Genomic DNA, 18,268 nt, shown 5'->3' on the forward strand with positions numbered 1-18,268 from the left:
AAGTAAATAGGGGCCTGGAAGATGACAGGGTTAAAAAAGACGGAATAAACTTCAATTTTTTACCTTGTGCCCTTCCACATCCTTCAGACATTTGGCTTCCAATCAAAAGCAGCTTTAAATAATAAAAGCAAAAATAATATACTTCTCAGGCATGCATGATAAAATTGGATTAGAACGATCATAAGAGCCCTAATCCTGTAAATACTTAAGTGTGTGCTTGACACTAGGCACATGAGTAGTAAGAGTGATCAAGCAATTTGTTTACCTAAACTTAACTGCGTATTTCAGGATCAAGACCTCAGTGGCATAACTGGGAAATATACAAGCCACAAACAGGGAAACCCTGGCCCCATTAAAATCAATGACAAACCTCCAGTTGATTTCAGTGGGGCCAGGAATCTGCCCAAAGGGTTTACGTGTCAAGGCATACTAAATTAATTATGTTTCATGGGTAGCAAAATGTGTCAATGGACTGAATTAGTAGTGCAGGGGGACGGCTATCTGATTGTATTCAACATTTCTGATCTATTCAAACAGGATTTGAAATGGTTTCTAAGAAGCAATTTGATCAAATGGAACCATCCATTCCTTTTCCTTTCTCTCTCTCACACCAACATACGCATATATGGAAAGACGGTAATGTGGGTATTACAACATATATTTCTAAGAAATGTCAGTTTGTACAACTCTAATTTGTATAATGTTTTTACAAATTGAAGTTTGCACACATACAAAAGGAGCCCGAAAGGAAATATGATTCTTATGAAGATTGGCCAATACATAAAGCATCAAACCTCAGTCTGATTGCACAGATGATAGTCAAAAGGAACTGATAACGTCATGATTCCATGTGAATTTATATGCGAAAGGTCATGTTTTGAATTTACAGTCTCTTTGTAGTGTTTTCAATGTATTTTCATTCTCTTTTTCTTGCTTTTGCATGTTATTTATTGTTAATGTAGTTACTGATGGAGATCCATAGGCAGTCCACTGGTAACCCTCCCTGCCTGAGGGGAAATCAAATAAACAAAATGTGAGTTGGGCTGCCTGGAAAAGAATTGTTAATTCAGCACATTTCACTAAACAGCCTCAGAGGTCTGAGTGAGAAGGAAAGTCTTTTCTGTTGAACAGTAAAGAAGTGTATCTCTTTTACTCAGTGAGGTATGATATGTAAAAATGTTTCTTTCAAACTGTAGCAGAAAGCCAGCTAGGAGGGATGGAGGAAGTTTCCATGTGGAAACTCTACAGTGGAGAAGTGATTCGGACAGTAATTTGAGAGAGAATACTTTGTCCAAAAATGAATGGTTGCCAAATCAATTTCCTTGTTCAGTGTTAGAAGAAAGCATTTCTTGTTGAAATATGTCATCCTTTATTAATATTGCATGACAGGAGTGATTCCCCAATGATCTGAACTAGTCATAGTATTATAGATTTGGGTGCAGGTAGTTCAGATAATTACTTCTTTGGAGGCAGATTTGTAAAAATACAGTGTAATCAGAAGTGACCCCTTTTGCCTCTTTCTTACAAGTCACCCACTTTAGTGGTCAACAGCACTTTTCTCCAATGCTTTTTACATCTACATGTGAAATTAATGTGACACAATTAACTCCAGAGCAGTTCAAGTCAGTCAACTGCTCCCTGGCGCAGTATCTACATGAATGCCCAGGACAGCAACAATTTGAGCCGGGGCTGAGCAGCCCCAGACTGGCAGGAGGCAAGGGGGGGGGGGGTCAGCCCTGGGCTCTGGGAGTGCAGAGAAAGGTCTGGCAGGAGCCAGGAGTCTGGCCCCTGGCTGGCTGGATAACTGTCAGGAAAATAGACCTTATGATGAGAGGCTGAGAGCCATGGGACTCTTCACCCTGGAAAAGCGCAGGCTCAGGGGTGATCTGGCAGCCACCTCTAAGTTTACCAGGGGTGTTCACCAGGATCTGGGCGAACGTCTGTTCACTAGAGCAACCAAAGGGATGACAAGCTCGAATGGTCACAAAGTCCTCTGCGACCAATTCAGGCTGGACATAAGGAAGAATTTCTTTACTATCCGAGTCCCCAAGGTTTGGAATAGACTGCCGCCGGAGGTGGCTCAAGCACCCACTTTGAATGCCTTCAAGATACATTTGGATGTTTATCTTGCTGGGATGCTATGATCCCTGCTGACTTCCTGCCCCTGGGGCAGAGGGCTGGACTCGATGATCCTCTGGGGTCCATTCCAGCCCAAATGTCTATGAAATCTATGAAACTGGGCACAGTTTACACCCAGCAGTCACTGTCTACATGTGACTCCACCATAAGATAGTACTGTCCCTGATGGTACTATCTTATGGTGGAGTTAGTTAATTTACTGTGCCTTAACAGTCATGCACTTGTAGACTGTGAAACCACTGTGGAGGTAATTAGTCTACTAAGGAGCATATATACATGCACCCTAGAAGTAGCATGTTATAGGGAAGGAGGAAAATGTCACAGGCATAAATTCAATGTGCTTCATTGTTCACTGTCTCTGAGCGTGACAAACAGGCAGCAGCAATGCTCAAAATAGAGGATATTGTAGCTGCTATACTAGACAGAAACAGGAGCACATGGTCTATTTTAGCAAATATTACCAGAAGTCACTGACTCCTCCAAAGTTCCCTTAAATACATGGAATTTATGCTAGCTAATTAATGAGGTGAATCTCACTCCAGCACAGCTTTGATTCTTCCATTACTCCAACTGTGAGGTTTCAGCCAGGACGTAGGTGGCTGGGCCTGCTGGTAGGGTATTAGGAGCAGCTAGAAGGTCAGCAAGACAGGAGCACAAATTACCAGAGACTCCGGCCAGAGTCTAGGTTGGGGGCTGAAAACATGGGTAACACGTTCCAGGAGGACTGAGAGGCAAAATCCAAGAGATATAATCTGAGAAGCAAGCTTAGATTAGAAGCCAGGGAGCAGAGAGTCAGTGCCTAGTCATAGAGAAGATACGAGGCCAGAGCCAGGAGAAGCCAAAGCAAGAGCCAGGAGAATCAGGTGGAGCAGTGTACATGCAGCTTGCAGGAATACTAATTGCAACAAAGCATGCTTGCAGCCTGAGGCTGCAGGTGTGCATAAAAGGGGTGAGTGGTGCTTTCAGCAGCCAATCAAGTTGCTTGCCTCCACTGAAAACTAGGGTGTAACAGGGCACTCCAGAACTTACCTGTTCTACCTGCAGGGAGTTTACCTGTGTGGGTTGATTTTCAGGCTGGACTCCAGAACTTGGCAGGTGGGGGTTGGGGCAAGGAGGCTGAGCCGGAGTCATTGAGAAGAAACACCTGGTGGAAAACTGTGACAGAGTCTTTGGACTCATGTGTTCCCCTGATGGGACTCTGTTGGGCCAATAGAGCTTCCAGAGAAAGAAATTTCAGGGTAAGGGTCTCAGGTCCCCAGGAGAGGGGAAGCTGCAGCTCCAAATAGGAAAAGGCTGCAAAGATCCATGTGGAGACATGGAGAAGAGCCTTGGGGAAGCATAGAGCTGAGGTGCACTGGAAAAAGTGCAGAGACAAACCCAGAGCATCCAGGCAGCACTGAGAAGACTGGAGACAGAGGGGCCATGCAGAGGAGTACATCAGTGTGAATGGTGAGTCAGGAGCCATGGCATTTTCTTCTTGCTTTGTTTATTATTAAATATCTTAACTAATGAACGGCCAGGACTGGCTACTTCCAAACACAGAGCAGAGGGGCAAACTTTAGTGTCTGAGGAATTACATCTCTGTTGAAGTTTATGAATTGACAAACTTTTGATTATTTGATTTATGTTGGATCTTATTCCTTTCTGTGTGCATTTCTAAATTGACAGGCTTGGATTAGTAATTGTTTTCCCTGGATCAGGTTGGTTATCTCTATGAATTCATGAGTTATTGGGCCTGTGAGTATTAATTGACTGTATGATGAACTTTGAGAGATGATACCTAGTAGAAGTTTGTCTCTGTGCCTTTTACTGAGTTGCCTTGATTTCTTAGGTCAAGGTGTGAGGTAACGTAAGTTTTGTTATAAGTAGTCAGGTGTTTTAGTTGAACTTAATTGATGGAAAAGTGCATTGCGGGCTTCTGAGAGTGACAAGATCCAGATGCGGATAATTGATCAACTGATGAATTTTGTGGTCCTTTTGTTACACTAAAATATTGATTTAAGTTGATTTCATCTAAGGACTGAAAGGATCTCGGAAACTGGACTAAAAGGTCTAAAGCCGGGGAAACAAATAGGTAACTTGGAATTACATAATGAGATTGGCCATTGGCACCTTTAGCAGAAAGGAGCATAGTATAAGGGAGAAGTCCTGATAAACACCCACTCTGGGCTGAAAGTCTTCCATCATCCTCTGAATAGTATTCACCCTCCCTTTTTCTATATTTATAACAAGCTGTGGCAGGTGAGACTGGAGGAGAGGGTGGAAATTAAATTTTGGCACTGAAGAAGTGAATACCACCAACAGCCCCATCTCACTAACCCTCTTATTAGAGGCAGGTATGATAGCTCCGAATGCTTGGCCCAGCTGAGTTTGATTGATCAGAAGCCCTGACACCAGCTTTGCCTGTTTGTAACTCCATTCCTCTCTAAGGGGTTTCTCCTGATTTGCACAAGTATAAGGAAAAGAGATTTAACCCTACATCCTTAAAAGGACATCTAATTTAAATGGAAAACTTTGCAAGGCTTGCCATTATTAAATAACTCTGTATATGCAAATTAGCCTCTCACTGAATAAAAAGCACATAAGCCATACTAGGTTGAGGTTAGCTCTTGGATGGTTGCTTTTGAATGCCAGATAAATCCATGGAAGTTTAAATAGTGTTAAAGTTAGAATGGGCTGTGACCAGGTATATGTTAGTACCATATCTTGCTTCCACAGCTCTGACTTGCCACTGGGGCACTGCACAATGACATCCAAGACTTGAAACTAATCACACCTTGAAAGAAATTTTCCCAGTCCCCCATACTCAGCTTTCATATAAACTTCAGTCTCACCAAACTTATCACCAGATATGACCTCCCTGCTCATCAGCAAGTACCACATGGAACAGCACTCTGCCTAAACAAAAATGCAAAGCCTGCCAGCATAGCTCAGTCATCAGGACAATGGACACACCTCGTCCAGTGCAATCATGGAAACAGTGTGGGTGAAACTAAATAACCGCTACTATTCTGAATGAAGCTTCACAGAAAAATAAAAAAGGACAGAAATGGTAGTGGAAGTACACTTTTCACAGAGCAGTCACTATCTTTGAACTCATAGTCCTTTTCATGAAAGAAAACCAGTGTAGGAACAAGATTTCACAAGTTTAAAGAACAAAACCCATAACCTTCACACAGACAGTGATTTTATGGCCCATTGTTACTTACCTACTCTTTCTGGTAATGTCTCTGTGCTTCTGTGATAGACTGTGGGTTTTACTGTAATATTTCTGTTTCGAATGTGTTCATGTTGTATTAATGTTGCATGCCTCAGTTTCCCTTATCATCCTGTGCACAGAGAATAGAGAGTTAAGAGACCCTGCTAAGCACCAGAGCTTCCTATGTGCAGGACAAGCCTGAAACGCGATGGTGCACAGAGCATGCGCACGTGCACACACACACGCACACGCGCGTGTACCAGCATGGCCCCATACTCCCCGGTCCAGTGCTGCAGCCTGGAGCCATGTGGTGCCAGAGCAGGGCAGGGGCAGGAAGAGAGTGAAATGGCTGGGAGTGGGGCTGGGTTGCTCAGTTCTTCTAAGGGTTCCCCCTAGATCGTAATGCCCATGGCTCCTGTCAGCTTTCACAGGCAGCCAAGAGCAAATAAATATTAATTTACTAATTTTTTTTTTAGGGTCCCTTTGAGCCAGATAGAATGGCCTGGTGGGCTGGATTCAGCCCACAAGCTGTATTTTGCCCAGCTTTGAGCTAGAAGCTAGGTCACTTGGATGCTATCTTTACTTTGGAGGGGGCAAGAAGTGAGTTGTCTTTTACTAAACTAACTTTATAGTTGCGTGAGATGTTAGTGCAGAGACAGTTCAGCCTTTTGATGCTTGACAGTACTGAAATGGTCCCTTAGGCCTGCCAGTCCTAGAGTAGCATTGACATAAGTAGGTTAAGAATGCATTCATGGAGTTATGTGATTGTATGACCTGCTCTCTACAGGGAAAAGGGTCTGATGCAGCTTGGTTTTCTGCAAGAATCTTATAATAAAAACACTTGTTATGGATAAAAGGGTTTTTTATGATGCATTTCACCCATATCTGAAGCAAATGGCTCCTGGCACCAAGAAGGAGGAAAAAAAAAACCCCAATGATAAAGTGAAGACAAGCCCCAAGTTGTTGATGGAAAAACAGAAAATTGGCTTAATTGGTAGCTGTGTGACCTAAAGGACTATAAATATTAGCCCCATTTTTCCTTTCCCTCTCTCTGTCCTTCTCCTCCCCTTTTCCTTCCTGTCCCTTCCTCCCTTTTCTTTCCCTTCCCCTCACCCTAGTGATGTCTAAGAACTGAAGTCATCTCTTCTCCCTTCAAGGAACCAGAGCCCACTCTGAGATGCTTGGCCAGCTCTTGAGCTGTGTAGTATTAAGACTGGTAATATACACTTACTTGTTTGCTAAGATTACATATCTATACATGATTGAAGTTAATACTTTATCGTGCTCAATAAAACTGATTTAATAAAGAGTTAACTGAGTTCTTGTTTGGAGGGAATAAGTAGGTCCTCATTTGGAGAGAATAAATAGCCCATGTTTGGAGAAAACTGAAGCATACGTTAAGGCAATATTGATCCTGCTGTTAGTTCTCTACCCATTTGGGAGCAGAACCAGATACTCCCTGGTTCAGAGGGTTACATTAGAAGACCTTTCAGGTACAAAATGTCTATCCTTAGGTTTTGGAAAGTAGCAGATAAAGCCTAAAATTAGTACCCGGTGGAATTATGTTTTTGTTTAAGTTTAACTGTTTTAATTGACAATTTAAAACAGGAAGTGGACAGTATACCTGGGAAGCAAAGAGAAGTTATCTGAAGTAGCTATGGACATCAAGGAAACAATAGTCCCTATAGTTAAACCTAATTATGTAAATGAATAAGACTTAAAAAAGGAAGTGCCATTATTAGCTCTAAGCTGTCATGTGTATGCCTACTGGTTCCTTCCAGCTCTGTGTCTTTGGTATTTTGACCCTCCCTGGTTTTCTGTGATCTGCCCCAGGGACCCTCCTTCCAATTCAGCTCCTGAGTCAAGGATTTTAGCTCTTGATAGGGAAAAATGCACCCCGAAGTTCCAAGCAGCAAAGCAGACAGCTCCTCCTTAATAAAGATGTTTACTGGGGCTAAAAAGCCACCCAGTCAGAGGTTCCCTGCTCCTTTTAAAGGTTAAGCAATCCCCACATTTGCTAGCTATCTGCTACTATAATTTACAGTAGACATGACTACCTGCAACTGTTAACACTGGATGCATCTACATATGTGCTTTAATGCACAGTAGCCTATTTTACTGTGCATTAAAGCAGTGTATAAAAAAAGTGCTATTTCTTAATGAGCACTAGCCTATTTTGCTGAGCATTAGAGCATCACCTAAAAAGCACCCACTTGTGCTACTGCACATCAGGGCAGCCTAATGCACATTAATTTGGTACCTCATATTGAAGGAAGTAAATTTAATGCTCCATAAGAAAAAAGCACATTTATTTACATGTAGATGTGCCCATTGAGTGCTGGGTGGCAGTTGAATAACCTGGCAATCTCTACGGTGCCAGTTTCTTTGGGCAGAGGACCACCTTAGACTCTTACTCTGGCAAAGGAAATGCCTCTGAAATGTAGTAAAATTGAAGTTTACTCCATGATAGGCAGGGATCCTAGTTTTCTCTGATTTAAAAAAAAAATCCCCAATTTTCAGATTAAAAAAAAAGTAACCTAAAATCCACATGTTTCTGTGATTAAAATGAAATGTTACTAATATATATAAGATCCCTGATGATGGAGTAGACTGGGTTATTTAGCTATGGTTGGCATTCACTCTGGAATGGAGCCCTGATAGACAAATGGATGATCTTCTTTGCTCCAACATCTCCTGCAGCCAGTACACCTGCCTTTCCTTTGGATAAAACCAGCAAGGGGTGAGGGGGATGGGGAGGGGAGGTTGCCCACATACTAGGGCAGCAGTTCCCAACCTCGGGTTGTAACCCAAATGAGGGTCGCTGTGGCAATGCCAGTGGTGCCACACAGAAAAGAGGAGCCGCACTGTGCGCCAGGAGCTCCCCCGTCCCCGGGACACCACCGCCACTGCAATCCAACCCCAGCAGTGACACACAAAAAAAACAGCTGGGAACCACTGTACTAGGGGGACACGAGTATGTGGGCAACCCAGTGTCTGCATACAAATTGCCTAGGCTTTTGAGCCCTGCAGAGGTCAGCTTCATTTTGCTGTCCCCAATCCAGCCTGCACAGCCCTGAGTAACCCAAAGATAGCTTAACTGTCTTCTTTCTAGTCTGCAGAGCCACAGCCCCACAAAGCTGTTCATCTGGTTTCCTTCTTCAGAATGTCCTCTCGGAGTTGGCATCCTGTGTTCTTCGCTGCTCTGTCCACTGTCATGTTTCATGCTTGTCCTGCACATAGGAAGCTCTGGTGCTTAGCAGGGTCTCTTTTAACTCTCTATTCTCTGTGCACAGGATGATCAGGGAAACTGAGGCATGCAACATTAATACAACATGAACACATTCAAAACAGAAATATTACAGTAAAACCCACAGTCTGTCACAGTGTAGCAGAAAGCCCCCTTTTCCTCTTGCCTGCATTTGCTCTCCCCTCTTTGGATATGTTTCTCTTTTTCTACCTTTTCTTCCTTCCTCTCTCTCACTTTAAGATAAGGAATTGTGTTTTAAAATTTGTATGTGTGCATTTTGTATCTCCCCTTGTATTTTGGTATTTTTATCTATTTGTGTGCCATGGCATTTGTAGCTTATATTTTATACTCCTCACCTTTCAACTTCCAACTAGATGTGATTTAGTAAGTTATACATTGTAACAATGTTAACAAGGGTAGGAATCAAACTGCCCTTCCCTGTATCATGCTGGCCCCTGAAAGAGCGAGTGAATCAGTGATTGAATGTATAACGTGATTGAATGTGTAACATAGTAGCAGACTGCAATTATCACCTGGAAGCTGTAGATCAACCAACGGAAGAACTCAATAGAAGACAATGTAACAATCGGGAAATCTCTAAATGCCCCTGATCAAGGGCTAGAAGCCCTGGCCTGAGTTAATCAACGCCAGAGACCAACTTTTGGGCTGAATATCTCCAGATTGACCACTCCCAGAGCCCTATTCTAAATTCATCAACGGACTCCCAAACCTGCACGTACACGCAGACGACCCCTGGGGCTGAGAGATGCCGTCCAGTAGCCACCGAGGGGGGGGGGGGGGGGGGGAAGTCCCACGAGGGTCAATGACCCCTGGATTGGGCAAACCTGAAAACTGGGGAGTCACCAAAGTCTGCCAAGGACAGATAAAAGGCAGTGAAAAGTGACCCTCAGTGGTGCCCTCTTGATCTCCAACTCGACTAGACCTGTCCAGCCAGAAGGACCAGCTGGCGACCCCCTTCTGGAAGATAACACCACGCTGAAAGAAGCCTCAATGACAGACTCTAGCGCTTGTAGGATAGGTATACCTGACTCTGTAGCCTGCTACTGTGTGTGTGTGTGTGTGTGTGTGTGTGTGTGTGTGTGTGTGTGGGGACCAGCCCCAAGGTTTATGATTACAGTGTTTCAATCCGCCTAATAAACTAGAATTTTAAGGATCCCGAGTTGGACATTTGTAGCCAACAACAGAAGCACAGAAATCTTACCAGAAAGAGTAGGTAAGTAACAATGGGCCATAAAATCATTGTCTGTGTGAAGTTTATGGGTTTTGTTCTCTAAACTTGTAAAACCTTGTTCCTACACTGGTTTTCTTTCATGACAAGGACTGTGAGTTCAAAGATAGTGACTGCTCTGTGAAAAGTGTACTTGCAGTAGTGGTTGGGTATTTCTGTCCTTTTTTTATTTTTCTGTGAGGCTTCATTCAGAAGAGTAGTGGTTATTTAGTTCCACCCACACTGTTTCCATGATTGCATTGGATGAGGTGTGTCCATTGTCCTGATGACCAAGCTATGCTGGCAGGCTTTGCATTTTTGTCTAGGCAGGGTGCTGTTCCATGTGGTACTTGCTGGTGAGCAGGGAGGTCACATCTTGTGATGAGTTTGGTGAGACTGAAGTTTATATGAAAACTGAGTATGGGGGACTGGGAAAATTTCTTTCAAGGTGTGATTATTTTCAAGTCTTGGTTGTCACTGTGCAATGGTCTCTCTTATAAGCTCTAGTGTAGGATGGCATGTGATAACCAGGGGTTCAGTCATTTTATTTTAATACATTTGTGCAGGGTATTTGGATGGCTCATTCCAAGGTGAAGTCTCTATTTTTCTGGTGGCCTATTTATATTTCTTTCCTATAGGGAAAAGTAACAGCATTGGAATATTAGCTTACTGTCAAAAGCATTCTCTTTAGGCTTGATTAACTACACGCTGATTCACCAGAAATATGTCAAAGATAAATTACAGCAGCCATTAGAAGTGAAATGTTGAACTGACCATAGACTTAGCTGAGTAAAACTTGACCTCTGGAGAGCTCCACTTCAAAGACCCCAACCAATTAAATATTGCTAGATGTAGAACAGTACAAATGAAAGAACAGCACTGTTAAGCAGGGGTAGGACAATTTAACACTAAATACTGCTTCTGGAATGATTGAAATAGATTATAAAAACCTTAGGGATGTCTTGTACAATGCAGCCAGAATAACTAGAGCAAAATCATCAAGATTGGTTCAGTGAAAATGATTAGGAGATTGCACAACTGCTTGATGAGAAACAAATCCTGTACTGAGCCCAGCTGCAAGATTTTGTTGTTAGCCCAAAGAAAGCTTGTAACAGCAAGCAGAGAGAATGGAGAGCTCTGCAGAACAAGAGATGAAGTGATAAAGCTGAGGAAATCTAGCTATACACTGATAAGCATGATATGTTAATAGTACCTTGAAAAACCTTTTGAATCTGTAGCTTCTTGTCTGGTGGCTCTGTTCCAATAATGAAGTGATCCTTCCATCTTGCTGACTGAAAGTCCAAATCCTAGATAGATGGGCTAATCATATTAAGAATTTATTGAATAGCCAGTCTAGCATAGGAGATGAGTTAATATGTTCATTGCTACAAAGCACAATCAACGGCTTCATCCAGGTGAGTGTGGATATTTGGTTCCCTGGGGACAACTAGTGGCAGTGCACAATGTATCACTGCTAGTTGTCCTTGGGGAACACCTATGCCACACACACTGTGGCACATGGCAGGTTACCCCGGGAGGCAGGGGCCAGCACTGGGTTGGTTCCAGCAGCCTTACCTGGGGGCCTGAGAGCATCTTGGGGCTGCAGCAGCTGACCAGCCTGTGGTTTGAGTGGCACACACTGCCCCCGCGTGCACCACTCTGCTGTTTTTGTGTGTGGGTTTTTGTGACCCCTGGATATTCCCCTCCCTCCCCCCCACCTGTCCTCTTGCTGAATCTTCACTGAAAAGAGCCTCAACTTTATAAAGATTTTCTTTCATGGCAAAGTAAAGCATTAAATTTTCATGTGATTCCTGCTGAGATATACCAAACATTGCCAAAACTTTTCCAGCTCATGTGATAGAAAGACATCATTTCACAGGAGTTTGGAGTTGCATCCATCATCTGTCTATCTAAACACAAAGGCAGTGGGTATTTGTGTAATAATCACATGGGGGTTTTCCTGCTTCCTGTTTCAAGAAAATTTCTTGCTCAGATTCTTTAAAATCATTAAATGGAGCGTGTAGCTGAGAATTACTTGCCTGGTAGCTTGGATTTAGAAAAGGCAGAAACATTATTAATATGGTTTGTAACACCCAGAAATTTCAGAAAGTGTCAGGAACAAAATCTAGATATTTATTGCACCATTGATTTCAAAAAGGCTTTTTATACAGTCAACAGAAAAAGCCCTTGGAGATGCAGGCAAAGCAGGGAGCTACCAGCAGAGGCTAAAGGTGAATTTACACATTAGGGTGAATATACACGTTACCCTTAGACCATCTGTGGAATATTAAGCAGTGTTAAAGGTAGAACTCTCTCTGAGCAGTCACACATTTAGATTAATACCACTTCTTGCTTACGCTGCTCTGACTTGCCAGTAGAAAGCAGGTGAGAAGGGGTGTGGCTAGGAAGCGGGACACCTGCTCTGGAAGGATAATGAGGTCGGGGTGGGGGTGGAATGGGGAGGGAGAGGTTGGGAGTGGTACATCCTGGGATGCTGGAAGACTACAAATTGCTCATTTCATCTCTGTGGAGCAGACTGCTGTTAGGATCATAGGAAAGTAGGGCAGTATGGTATTGAGAGATAGTGGAAAAGAGTGAATGCTAAGGGGGAGGATATTTAAGCATGGGATATCCAGAGTAGTCCATTTCCTACCTGTCTTCCATTATTGATTCCAGGGTTCAGTGGCCTAGAAAGTCCTAATTTTTGAGGTTACACCTCTAAGTATCATTTTTAATATCCAGTGATGAACTATCCTCCAAGAATGTGTCCAATTGTCTTTTGAGCCCAGTTAAATTATAAGTCACTGATTCCAATGGAATCAGAGGTGGATGCAGGGGCGGGGGTGGTAGTTAAAGACAGTGCACTGGGTAAGGATAGTGCACCCCCTCTTTGAACATGTAACACATGAGGTTCCTTCCAGAGCTCTGTAGGTTGAGCTAATGAGCTGATCTGCTCAGCTCAGGAGCTCCACAGGCTGAGCTAATGAGCAGTTTGTGCTTGAACAGGATCCTGTTTCTTCAAAATGGATCTCTTTGTGGCAGTATTTTAAAGAACATTTTTGCATATATTCTCTATGTAAGTAAAACTAAATGCAGTGCCAGTTAACTCTACATTTGAAAATATACAACTAAAAAAAACTATGTTGTATTTTCTACACATTTAGGCTAGAAGTTTTATGTTGTGTATTTTGCAAGATAAAACAGATTGTGAGACTAATGTACAAATTATATTGTGCTTTGTGTAACCCTGAAATATTCTGATTGCTACCAACCAGAAAAATATTCTGTTTAATTGTGTTCTGGTGTTCTATACACAGACATAAAAAGGAGACCTACTGTATATCTCTAAATCTCTCAGTTTTTGAAGTACAATAACAAGAGCATACAGCTTTTCATTATCACTGGCACAGTGATACTTTGTGGGGAGAAAACATATGAATGTAGATTCATAATACATGAATTAATACATTATCTAATCTGGTACAGATATGCCAAAACCAAATACAGGAATCTGAATAGATTTTTGGAATTTATCAACTTTGTTTCCTGTTATGATTTTACAATGTCTGTCTGGTAGATGTTAAGCAAGATCAGGGGAAGTGTCTGTCCTTTACTAAATTGGTGATGCAAACTAGTGATGCATGAGTTGGAAAAGGCTGAAATTTTTAATGCCTTTTTCACCTCGGTCTTCATGGGCAAGGTCAGCTTCCAGACTACTGCACCTGGCAGCCCAGTTTGGGGAGGAGGTGAGCAGCCAACTGTGGCAAAAGAATAGGTTAGGGACTATTTAGAAAAGCTGGTTGTGTACAAGTCCACGGAGCTGGATGGAATGCACCTGAGGGTGTTGAAAGAGTTGGCTGATGTGATTGCGGAGTCACTGGCCATCATTTTTGAAAACTTGTGAACATTTGAGAGAGGTCCTGGATGATTGGAAAGGAGCAAATATAGTGCCCAGTTTTAAGAAAAGGAAGATCCAGGGAACTACAGACCTGTCAGCCTCACCTCTATCCCTGGAAAAATCATGGAGAAGGCCCTCAAGGACTTCATTTCTAAGCACTTGGAGGAGGAGAAGGTGATTAGGAACAGTCTGCATGGATTCACCAAGGGCCAGTCCTGCCTGACCAACCTGGTTGCCTTCCATGATGTGATGACTGGCTCTGTGGATGCAGGGAGAGCTGTGGACTTGACATACCTTGGCTTTAGCAAGGTTTTGATATGAACTCCCACAATGTGCTTGCAAGCATGCTAAGCCAGTACAGGTTGGATGAATGGACTGTAAAGTGGATAGAACACTGGCTCAATCATCAGTCTCAGACAGTAGTAATCAATGGCTTGATGTCTAGTTGGCAGCTGGTGTCAAGGAGTCAGTTCTGGGGCCAGTTTTGCTCAAGATATTCAACAATGAGATAAGATGGGATGGAGAGCACCCTCAGCAAGTTTGCAGATGACACTAAGCTGTAGGGAGTAGTGGATATGCTGGAGGATAGGGCTAGGGTTCAGAGAGACCTGGACAAATTACAGTATTGGGCCACAATAAATCTCATGAGGTTCAATAGGGACAAGTGGAGGGAATTGGTTGGAGTCATAGGCAATGCATAGGGGGAGATTGGTTGCTGCCAGCTTTTGTGGGTGGTCCCCATTTGCTGCCACCACCACCACCCTCTGCCGACACCACTGCCAGAGTCTGCAGGCGGCCCCTGCTCGCTGCTCACCACCACCAATGCCAGTGGCTGTGGGGGGTCTCCGCTTGCTGCTTGCTGCCTCTGACACTGAGGCTGGTGACTGCAGGTGGTTCCTACTCGCTGCCATGGTGCCCCCTCCCCCCAGTCTCAGGTGGCACCAGTCATTCATAGCTGGAGTCATTGTGGGACCATTGGCAAAGGCATCTGAAGACTTGTGGTGCCCAGGAGAAGTCCCAGAAGACTGAAAAAGGGTGAATGTGGTGCCATTCTCTAAGAGGGGGAGGAGGGAGGATCCAGGAAACTATAGGCTGGTCAGTTTGACCTTGATGCTGGGTTAAATTTTGGAAAAAAATATCAAGAAGTCCATTTGTGAGAAACTGGCAGAAGGTATGATGCTGAAGGATAGCCAACATGATTTCATTGTGGGTAGGTTGTGTCTGACCAACCATATCTTCTATGATCAAGTTATGAGCCACTTAGATGTGGGAGATGTGGTTGATGTCATATACTTGGAGTTTAAAAAGGCCTTCTATGTGGTCTCCCATGATACTCCTATTAAAAAACTGGGGGACTGTGGGCTGGCAAAGTCTATGGTCAGGTGGGTTGGGAACTGGCTAAGGGGTTGAACCCAGAGAGTATTAGTGGATAGGTCTGTGCTGACTTCTTGGGGCAGGGGCCTGGACTCGATGATCTTCTGAGGTCCCTTCCAGCCCTAATATCTATAAAATCTTGGTGGGAGGTTTCATAGATTTCATACACATTTGGGCTGGAAGGGACCCTGGAGGATCGAGTCCAGCCCCCTGACCCAGGGGCAGGAAGTCAGCAGGGATCATAGGTTCCCAGCAAGATAAGCATCCAAATGTGTCCTGAAGGCAGGTGCTTGAACCGCTACCAACGGCAATCTGTTCCAAACCTTGGGGGCTCAGACAGTGAAGAAGTTGTTTCTTATGTCCAGCCTGAATTGGTCGCGGCGGAGTTTGTGACAATTCGATCTTGTCATCCCTTGGGGCACTCTGGTGAACAGATGTTCCCCCAGATCCTGATGAGCACCCCTGATAAACTTACAGGTGGCCACCAGATCACCCCTGAGCCTTCATTTTTTCCAGGGTGAAGAGCCCCATGACTCTCAGCCTCTCATCATAAGGTCTGTTTTCTTGACCTCTGATCATGCGCATGGCTCTCCTCTGCACTCTCTCAAGCTTCTCCACATCCTTTTTGAATTGTGGAGCCCAAAACTGGATGCAGTACTCCAGCTGTGGCCTCTTCAAGGTCGAGTACAAGGGGAGAATGACATCCCAGGATTTGCTTGAGAAGCATCTATGGATGCAAGTCAGCGTTTTGCTTGCTTTACTAGACACAGCATCACACTGAAGGCTTATGTTCATCTTGTGGTCAACCATGACCCCCAAGTCCCTTTCATCTGTAGTGCTAACCAGTGTAGCACTACCGAGCCTATAAGGATGCTGCAGGTTTTTCCTCCCAAGGTGGAGAACCTGGCATTTTTCAGTGCTGAACACCAGGTTGCCAGTGCTGTCCCACAGGGTTCTATTCTTGGCCCTGTGCTGTTCAACATCTTTATCAATGATTTAGATGAGGATGTGGAAAGCATGCTGGCCAAGTCTGTGGATGAAACTAAGTTATGGGGAAAACTGGCTATGCTAGGGGATGGGATGTGGATCCAAGTGAACCTGGTCAACCTGGAAAGGTGGGCAGAACAGAACTGGATGCAATTCAATAAGGATAAATGCAGAGTGCTTCATCTTGGGGGGGAAGTAACCAATGACATGAAAATAGGTTAGGAGGAGATGTCCTGGAAAGCACGATGGCTGAAAGGGACCTCAGGGTTTTGGTTGATCACAGGCTGAACATGAGCCGCTGTGCAATGCTGTAGTCAACAAAGCTAATAGCATACTGGGATGCATTAGCCAATGTATCACAGGAAGGGCTCAGGAAGTGATACTTCCTCTCTACTCAGCAGTGGTGAGACCCCAGATAGAGTACTGTGTCCAGTTTTAAAAGCCATGCCACAAAAAAGACATGGGGAATCTTGAAAGTGTCCAGAGAAGGGCCACAAGAATGATTAAGGGCTTTGAGGACAAACTTTATGAGGAAGGACTAAGGGATCTGGGACTGTTCAGCCTAGGGAAGAGAAGACTGAGGGGGGACTATAAGTATGTAAGGCTGAATATTAGGAGCTGGGAGAAAAACTGTTCCCTAGGGTGCCTCAGGGGAGGACAAGAAACAGTGGTAAACTGTTACAGGTTGGTTTCAGGTTAGATGTAAGGAAAAACTTATTTATGGTAAGGTTGACCAGAATCTGGAATAGACTTCTCAAAGAGATGGTACAGTTTCTAACCTTGGAAGTCTTCAAGAGGAGGCTAGATTGACACCTTGCTGGGATCATTTGATCTCAGCTGTATTTCTGCCCAGAGCAGGGGGGTTGGACTCGATGATCTTTTGAGGTCCCTTCCAGTCCTTAATTTCTATGATTCTATGCAGAGACTGCCATAGCAGGGTATGGGGCCCAGGGCAAATCAGCCTGTGTGGGGCCCAGACATGGTAGCAGCAGCGGGGGTGGGAGGTTGAGTGGCTGGATACGAAGCCGGCCTGGCTCCATGGGACCCCCCCAAAGCATGGGGCCCAGGGCAGTTGCCTTGATTCACCCCACCTAGGGATGGCCCTGATTCTATGGATTCTATAAGTGCGAAGTCCTATACTTAGGTCAGAGCAATCACATGCACCTGGTACAGGCTGGGGATCTATTGACTATGTAGCAGCTTCCCAGAGCAGGACCTGGGGGTTACAGTAGACAGTAAACTGAATATGAGTCAACAGTGTGCCCTTCTTGTAAAGAAGGCTAATGGCATACTGGGCTGCATTAGTAGGAACATTGCCAGCAGATTGAGGGAAATTATTATTCCCCTCTATTTAGCACTGGTGAGGCCACATCTGGAGTAGCGTGTCCAGTTTTGGGCCCCCCACTCCAGAAAGGAGGTGGACAAATTGGAGAGAGTCTATTGGAGGGCAACCAAAATGGTTAGGGGGTGGTGCATATGACTTATAAGGAGAGGCTGAGGGAAGTGGGCTTATTTAGAATGGAGAAGAAAAGAGTGAAGGGGGATTTAACAGCAGCCTTCAACTACCTGAAGGGTTGTTCCAAAGAGGATGGAGCTAGAGTGTTCTCAGTGGTGGCAGAAAAAGGAGCATTGGTCTCAAGTTGCAGGAAGGGAAGTTTAGGTTAGATATTATGGAAAACTTTATCACTAGGAGGTTAGTAAAACACTGGAAGAGGTTACCCAGAGGGGTTGTGGAATTATTTTTCTTGGAGGTTTTTAGGACCTGGCTAGACAAAGCCTTAGGTGGGATGATGTATTTGAGGACAGTTCTGCTTTGAGCAGGGGGTTGGACTAGATGATCTCATGAAGTCCCTTCCAACCCTAATTTTTTTATCATTCTAAGGTACTGGCCCTACTTAGGGATGAAATCTGATATGCTTTTCTGCAATTGTGGGTCCATGGTTCAAAGGATTTAACAGTCTTTGGGCACATCTCCCCTGCAACTCAGAGAAAGAGGATACCTTTTAGAGTTACTTATGTATTTTTTTTCATCAACTTCTCTAGAGTTTGTTACTACTGCTGGATAGGGTGACCATTTGTCCTGTTATTCCCGGGGCAGTCCTGGATTTTGGATGTTGGTCCCAAGTGTGGGGTGCAGATTAAAATGAACATCCTGGGCACTGGGCCTAGTCTGGTGGACAAGGAAAGTGGTACAGT

General features: G+C 44.1%; 1 long non-coding RNA gene across 1 annotated transcript in view; it reads left to right on the forward strand.

Moving 5' to 3' along the window:
- Positions 1–3,136: 3,136 nt before the first annotated feature.
- The window catches only part of LOC132248308 (uncharacterized), a 31,153-nt gene continuing 16,021 nt past the window's right edge, over positions 3,137–18,268 (forward strand). Inside the window, exon 1 of the long non-coding RNA XR_009459476.1 lies at positions 3,137–3,588. This is a non-coding gene — a long non-coding RNA (uncharacterized LOC132248308). The remainder of the gene's footprint in view (positions 3,589–18,268) is intronic.

Source organism: Alligator mississippiensis, chromosome 2 (genome assembly GCF_030867095.1).
Source record: "Alligator mississippiensis isolate rAllMis1 chromosome 2, rAllMis1, whole genome shotgun sequence".
In the NCBI taxonomy this organism is placed as follows: Eukaryota; Metazoa; Chordata; order Crocodylia; family Alligatoridae; genus Alligator; species Alligator mississippiensis.